Genomic DNA, 8,557 nt, shown 5'->3' with positions numbered 1-8,557 from the left:
GGATTAGAAAGTGCAATTTAAAATCTTACTCTGAAATTAAACAAATTATTTGACCGACAGTCAATAATCTGATTTTAAGGCACTGAAAATAAATTTACATTTCCTACAGGCGATGAAATGTTTTCTCTCTGATCGACTTCTGATTAGCTTTTGTGCGCTGGTGTTGCTTAATTCTTAAAAAAAAAAAAAAGCTGTTAACTGTATTTTGCGTTTCTTCTTCTTTTTATATAATATAGATCAACTTTCTGCGTATGTATTAAACCCAATGAGCTTAATATTAATCTGCAGTTTAGCTTTCAAAAACAAAACGTTCTGCACCTTTTAATGCTGTTTATTTAAAGGAACTGGTCAAAGGCTGCAGTAGCTCAGTGGTCAGTGCCACGGTCGGTCATGTAATCCTGAGGTTGTGGGTTTGAGCGTTCGGCATAAAGCAAATTGCCATATCTTTGATTCGCTTGCTGTGGCAGCCCCTGAAGAAGGCAGCTGCTGAAAGTAAGTTCACTTAAAGGATTTTTTCCTGAAACTTGGTGCATTTTAGAACTTTTAGTCCAAATTTTGTAAAGCTCAAGATTATGGTTTATCAAAATAAATTGTTGAGATTCTGTTAAATACTTGGACACGATTATCAACCTCACTGTTGTTTATTATCAGCATTTGATCCATATTTGACTAAACTGAAAACATTTTTACAGTCGTCACTCCTGAATCTCTCTGTGCTCATTTTGTATGTGCTTCTAAATATGGTCCTTTTATGTGCCATTTTGATTATTGCAGCTGTTTTTATGCTACTTTGTACATTTTGAGTTTTTCTTAATGTTTTTAGACATTTTTCATATTTTTGAAGGAATTTTGCGCCTCTTTTGTAATCGAGTTGTGAATAATTAGCATCTCTTTGCGGTCAATTTGCAGCTTTTTGACATAATTTAGTTTGTATATTTTATAAGGATACACGATATTATCGGCATGGTATCGGTATCGACTGATATTAGCCATAAATTTAAATATCGGACATCGCCCATTCCATCAAAATAACTCACCAATATAAAAGGCACTGTTTTAAGTTAATGTTTAATTTAAGAAGCTGTCAAGTATATCTATTAATGCCCTACTACTAATGCGCTTTTCACGTCACTTGTGAACAGGTTGAGTTTAGATTTGTGAAAATTTACAAATTTGCGCTGTTCGAGTGTTATTGTGTTAGACAGAGTAAATGTCATGAATAAATTTGACATTAAGTTGAAGTGTTGCATCATTTGCATTCTCCTTTTTGCCATCTGCATTTGGTAGCAGCCAAATTAACAAAGACGATGCAGAATAATGTAGTATTTTAATTCAACAGCAGAGAAAGCTATGTCGTCTCTGTAAGTAGGTCTAGGGAAAAAATATCGGTATTGTTATCGGTTATCGGCCAAATAAGTTTTAACATATTGGCATATCGGATATTGGACAAAAATCCAATATCGTGCATCCCTAATACGTTTATCAACATTTCATTAAATCATGTCACTATGACTACAGAGTTTGATAGAAGCAGATAAGTGGCTTTATAAGCAATGTGGGGAAAAAAAATTAAATTAGCAAATGTTCAATTAGAGTGCTATTTTATTGCTACAAGAAGTAACATTTTAAAAGGCAAATTAATTATCTGGAATTGATGTGGCAAGTTTTATGAGAGTGGATTGAAAACTGGGAGATATTTCCATCAATCAGCGTTCAGAGTTTCACAACGAGTGAATCGCCGCTCGGTGCTGCTCCTCGCAGGACAGCAGCTACAGTTCCCTCCTGAGACTCCGCCCACATTCAGAAGTGTTTTCTGAACGCAGATTGATTTAAACGAGCCTTTCAGCTGGACAAAGCACATAACACAACAAAATACCTTAAATCCCCCGACAGACTTGTTTACTCATTCATGAAACTCACCCACGCACGCGCACACGAACGCACCGCTCCTCCAGTTCAAACACTCTGCCAACCGATGCGTTCAGCAAAGCTTTTGTGCACATCAAGTGAGCGAGCAAATTAATCAGTGTCTCGGTGTGCAGGAACAGCACACGAGTATGCAAGGTTGCACATTTGCTGGAGTCAAATCATCCAACAGACCTTTTATTTATGTATTTTTACTTCCTCTGCAGTTTTAGCTAAAAGTTAATGGCATGTTTTAGAGATTATTTTTTTTATGTGTGTGGATTATTGAAATCCATTTTAAGAGGACATTTAAAAAAAAAAATTGTTTTTGCGTAAAAGATTTTCTCCAAATAAATATTTAACTGTTTCTGCAGGCAAGGCGCAGTGTGCGACAATGTTGCTATTTCTAACTCTTTCCTGTGCGCATGCGTGATTTCTGTGTGTGCGCATGTGTTTAGGATACAACAATCAATAAAAAGCTTTTTTTTTTTGTTCCCCCCCCCATCACAAGTTTGGTCATGTGGTATTGAAGCTGCTCGCTGAACAACTCCTGACAGAAATCATTTGCATAATGAATTCACCACACTGCTTCCTGCCAGTTCCTGCTGCAGATTCAGCTCCGAGATAGGTGTGTGTGCTGCGTGGTTGCAAGCGTTTGGCTGCATTCACACAGACAATTGTGTTTTAGTGAAGGAAAAAATGCACGAGGCAGAGTTAGTTTGGGTGTGACTCCAGCTCTGTTATAATGGCGTACAAACCCTAAAAAAACAACTAAACAGTAATAATAATAATCTGTGCAGTGCTGTAAAATACACAAGTTGCAGGGAATTGTATATAGAGAGCAATACATGGTTCATGAAGACGCCTAATATAAAATTTAAAGCTTCACCTTACAAAAAAAAAGAAAATACGGAGAGCAGCAAAAGCTCCTGTGTAGAAACTCCAGGAGACTGAGTAGAAAACAATACATGCATCTGCAAATTTCAATTAAAAGTATAAGCACTGACGCACACGTGTTACCATTAAACCATTATTTTTAACTTTCTTTAGTTTTCAATTCGCTACTCGTTCAAAAACTTTTGAAAAAAACCTTAAAAATATAAATCAAACGCTTCGATTTGTTCAGAAAATGATTTTTGAATCCACTGTGATGACAAAAATTAGTAAAAGGCTGCAAAAAAAACAACAAAGACACACACAACTATGGGATTTTGATGACAAGAGTGAGAAAACCCAGCCCTCTATAGAGCTCTATGACTCAGGTGATCGTCCCATTAGAAATCTCATTTAAAGCCTTAACGGGTTACAGGAAGTAGAACTTTACATTAAGGAAGTGGCGTTTTGATGTCTTTAATGGTTTTTACACAATCCCAGTTTAAGTTTTGAAGATTTGTACCATTAAGTTCAACTAAGAGTGTGATATCAAATCTTTTTTTTTTTACATTAAAATGTACCGGTAGGCATTTTACATTTTTCACCTAGTGCAGGGGTCTGCAACTTGCGGCTCTGGAGCCACATGCGGCTCTTTGGTCCCTCCACAGCAGCTCTTTCAAGCTTTGACCAAAACTAACATAAAACTGAGTTTTATAGGAAGTTATACAAATAACAAAGAATGACTTGTTTTAGCAGTTTTCCTGTCATTTCCTTTGTAAATTTGTGGTTACTAGTAATATAACTTTATGCCTTATTTCTTCAAAGTAGACTACTCAATTTCTTCACAGTTAAAAAAAAAAAAAACACATAAGCATGCACAGTTCATTGTGTTAATTTTTATAAAAATTGGCAATACATATATATTTTTTCTTTACAAGTCTCAAATTGTAAAAAAAAAAAAAAAAAAAAAAAATCAATAAATGTTAACAATCATCGGATGTTTTTAGATTCATATTTTCACCAGAAAAGCCCCCTTTAACAAACTTAAAGTGGCTCATGTGCCACCAGTTGGTAAGGACAATTGTAGCAAGTTTTGCAGCTCTGGACACATTTAATTTAGTGCACGAAGGGGCAGAAATGGCTCTTTTGATTGTAAAGGTTGCAGATCCCTGACCTAGTGTCTCTGACTAGTATAAGACTTGTGGTTCCTGAGTTCAGACAGCACCTTCATGCTCTCATTGATTTCCATTGTATCTAAGCTCAGAGTTTTCTCCTTAAAACTGGTCCAAAGGTCTTAACTACTACATAAAACACGTTAGACACATAAAACTTGACCTGTGTGACCATCAGGTGCTTTTAGCACTCACAGTTTAGGGCTTCTTTCAGTACAACATATAGTTTTCACACTGAATATTTATCTGAGGCTTAGTTTTTACTCTGCGTTGCTGTCTTCCTGTTTTAGACAATGTCAGACAATAACAGATGATTGGTTACCACGGTGACCCTAATGAGCCTCTAACATTTTTTTTCTTTATATCTTGGTTACATGATGAATACATCAAAACGTTGACACTTGGTTTAGATTATTACAAAATAAGTCCTACATTATAATAATATGTATGTTGGAGTTTCAGGCAGTAGCTCTGATGCGGTCCTTCAAATTGTTTTCACAAATGTTTTAGTTTATTTGAACAACTCTTTGTGTGGATGACCCCAGTTCCGAACATTCGTCTTATAAAACGATAAAGTTTACCCAGAAATGAAGAATATTGTTGTCGTCTCTTTAAACCAAAAAGGATAGTTTGGAATTGGAAAAGCCTTTTATTCATGTGTTAGTGTGATGTATTACATTTTTGAGCGTTTTAAGTCAGGCTGTATGAAAATACATAATAAAACACAAACTTGACTTCTGCAGGGACTCGTGCAGAACAACTGATGCGAACAAAAATAAAAACGTTCCAGGAAGGTGAACCCAGCAGATTTTTTTATTTTTTTAATTTTTTTTTTTATGGCTATGGCCTCCGCCTCTTTGAGCAACAACTGAACAATAACTACAAAAATAAACAATAATCCAAACAAAGGATTATCAATAAAAACCAGTTTAAAGCAACCACAGCAGTTTATTTTACGTTTTGTTAATTGACGGAGCACATCGATTGGACCAAAGCTCGCTAAATGTTTTAAATGTCGTGTCAACGCTTGTAGTTTTATTGCACTTTCATTTAAAACGTATTGTCCCCTTTTTACTACACAGGAAATAAATGAGACACTTTTACTTTTCGTTATGTATTAATTCTGCTTGTGCTGACCGACCTCGAACTGATTTTATGTGGTACACGACGCTCAATAATCGATCTAAATGAACTTGTTTCGCTTAATGCACCTTATAATCTGAAAAGTACGGTAAGTAAAAATTTTTTGTAGAAGTGACACTATTGAGCAGAATATGTCAGTGGTCTTTCTACTTCTGACAATTGTATTAAAACAAATTTCTTGCAGAAACCTGATTAAGGGTTTATTGAGTTTTAAAAACGTGCTCATTAAAATGCTTTCAGACATCTTAAATCTGAATGACTTAATTTTGTATAACAAAAAATACCCTGTAAAATATCCTCTGTCTGCTTGTGTTGAGCTCGAGTTTCAGCCGCCTTCATTGCTCTTTCCTCCAAATTTACATAATTCACTGATTGTGAGATTCTAATGGGGTAAACTGTATTCATGTTAGTCCTTCCCATAGAAAAAATAGAAATTTGCTTATGTGTTTAGAGGAGAATATTTTCCTCTTGGGCATTTTTAGTACTTATCGCTAACGCATCGCCGAGGTAATTCATTTATGCACAAATTGCTCTAATATCCCCTGCTCTGTCACAAATGGAGCAATAACAACGATAACAATGCGTCGTCTGAAACTGTCCGGCCAAACATAACAGCAATAAATAGTTTCATCAACACATAAATGGCTGCATGGGTTGCAGTCATTATGCTTGTGGCCTGTTTGGAAGCCCGTCAGCTGAAATAGAAGCAGGTTTGGATCGACTTTCTGCTCCTCTGTGTTCAGGCCTGCTCGTCTCTGTGCCACACTGACTGGATTAAACGGGGCGGGAGTGGAGGGGGACGTGTAATTTGCTGCCATTAACTTTGATTAGAATTTGCTGCATTGCCGGAATCACGGCTAAAAAAAAACAAACCTTGGGTTTATTTTCGTTCCTAATTAAAACACCGAACACCTAAATAAACCTTTTAAATGAAAGTTTGTCTACAGAAAAGATGCAAATATCTTGTTTTATGTGCACATATTTATAGGCTGTAGTGCCTCTGGAGGGGAAGTTGGTTGTAGATTAATGTGGTAATTTGAGGGAGGAGGGGTGTGTTGTTGTGAATCCTCTCTCTCTCAAGGTTAATTATGCGCATATTGTTGCATGAAAGTCCAGTTTTCTCCTTCAGGATGGAAAAAGGTCACATTAGTATCAACACACTGAAGTGTAACGAAAGACAAATAAATATGAGGCGTTCAGAGACTATCTATATGAACAGAGTTTATATAGATAGTTTATTCTTGCACACTTGAGATCAACAATCAGAATAGTCTCAGAGAAAGAAAAAACACTTATAATAAACAAGCAGACATGTTGGCCAACGTTCTCATTTCTGTCTTTACGTCATTTCAGAAAATTAACACAATTGATTTGCTTCTTTGGGAGTTTCGAGCCATGAAAGGACGAAAGTGATTTCCTTTTTGTTTGAAGGTTTGCAACGTTTTGTTTTGTTTACTAAGGGAAAGGTATCTGTAGAGAATTAATACACTAAAAATAAAGATCAGGACTTGTAGACTGGAGTCTCAGAGAACTGTTGCGAGATTAAAGTCTGTTAGAAAATTATTTCAAAAAACTTTTTTTTTTTTCTCTTTTAAACCTCAACTTTTCACTTGTGGATTGTTTCCCCCACACTGCAGTTCTAGTAAACATTCACACAATCCAAAACAGAAAGAGTAAAAATGACCAAATACTCATTAAAAGATCTCCAGTGCTCATGCATGTTCTGGAGTCAATCCTCTTCTGCACGTGGAGGAGCAGGGATCAAAGTCGTGACGAGGAGGAAAAATGTTTGTTCATTCAACGTGAACATGTAAATGTTGTAAATAGTTTTGCATGGAAATCCTGCTTCCACAAGCACCTGATGACAACTCTTGGAGGTGACCTCTGTAGTTTTGCATAGTTATTAAAATCTCTTCCAATCAGTGGTCGAAAAGCAACAGAATGAATCGGAACAGAGTTTAATGATTCCAGCTATATTTGCTGTCATTTCTCTTCCTTGTTCTGCTTGTTGTGATTAAAAACACCAACAGTAACTTTAAAATATGGCACCATCTGCATTTTGACGATCCCTTACTGACTCCAACATCACGGCTTTCGACATGCAGCTAAACATTAAAGTAATAAACGCTAAATGTAAATGAGATGCCAGTTTACACTAAACAGGTGGCGTTCAGAGCAGCTACACCAACTACCGCACTTTCCGCCGTATAAGTCGCATCAGTCCAAATATGTCTAACAAAGAGGAAAAAACATAAATATGTTGCTTCGCCGTATAAGTCGCATCTATCATGCATCACCGCTGACGTGTCGCGTTTGTTACGCGTCACCGCTGATCACCTGGAAATGCGGACCGGTGTTGTGCGAGAAATCGATTGGCTGCCAAATGGCGGCCGCGGGAGCTTGCATGGGAAGGCTTTACCAAGAATTTAACAAGATTAACACTTAAAAACAATTATTTGTTTGCTCCACATTATAGTAAAGGTGTGTCTCATTTGAACTTTTCCTTAATAAATGCACTTTAATGGTCAAATCAGCTGCATTTCGCCTGGGCGGTGCGGAGAAATGCATCTGATTTGATGTTTGCACCAGGAGTTCCGGAGCGAGACGAAGGCGGCATGGTATGGCAAGCCAAGTGTCTCATTAATAGACTCTTTTACCTATTAATGACCATGAGATCCTCATTGCTAGGTTGGAGCAGTGGGTGGGCATCACAGGGTCAGCCCTCAGTTGGTTCAGATCTTACCTCGCTGACAGATCCTTTTGTGTTTCCATCAAATAATTTAGTTCTGCAGCGGCAGACCTTAAATGGGAGGTTCCGCAGAGGTCCATCCTGGGTCCCCTCCTATTCTCTTTATACCTGCTGCCACTTGGTGCTATTTTCTGGAAACACAACATACCTTTTCACTTCTACACCGATGACTGTCAAATTTACTTCCCCCTAAGACACAATGGTACATGCTCTATTCAACCTCTGCTCGACTGCCTGGCTGACATCAGGGACTGGATGGTTTTAAATTTCTTAAGTTTCATTAAAAAGAAGTCTGAAGTCATGTTTTTCCCTCCCAATGACACAATCACGAACCACTGCATCGACCTTTCTGCTCTAACCCTGTCAGAAAAACAAAGAGTCACAAATCTGGGCGTGATAATGGACCCTTCCCTGAAACTTAACAGTCATGTAAACATGATTGTTAAATCCTGTTTTTTCCAACTGAGGCGGCTGTCTAAACTGAAGCCCATATTGTCCAAAAATAACCTGGGGACAGTAATACATGCATTCATTACATCTAGGCTTGATTACCGCAATTCACTCCTGTTTGGTATCAGTCAGACCTCCATAGCACGACTACAACTGGTCCAGAATGCAGCAGCCCGATTTTTAACCAGTACAGGCAAAAGAGAGCACATTACACCAGTTTTGGCCTCCCTGCACTGGCTACCGGTTCACTTTCGAATCCAGTTCA

General features: G+C 37.4%; 1 protein-coding gene across 1 annotated transcript in view; it reads left to right on the top strand.

Moving 5' to 3' along the window:
* Positions 1–8,557, top strand: part of sfmbt2 (Scm like with four mbt domains 2) — a 60,254-nt gene that overhangs the window by 17,573 nt on the left and 34,124 nt on the right. The window lies entirely within an intron of this gene.

This window comes from Nematolebias whitei, chromosome 22 (assembly GCF_014905685.2).
Source record: "Nematolebias whitei isolate Nwh7 chromosome 22, NemWhi1, whole genome shotgun sequence".
In the NCBI taxonomy this organism is placed as follows: Eukaryota; Metazoa; Chordata; class Actinopteri; order Cyprinodontiformes; family Rivulidae; genus Nematolebias; species Nematolebias whitei.
This window is presented reverse-complemented; position numbering and strand designations above follow the sequence as displayed.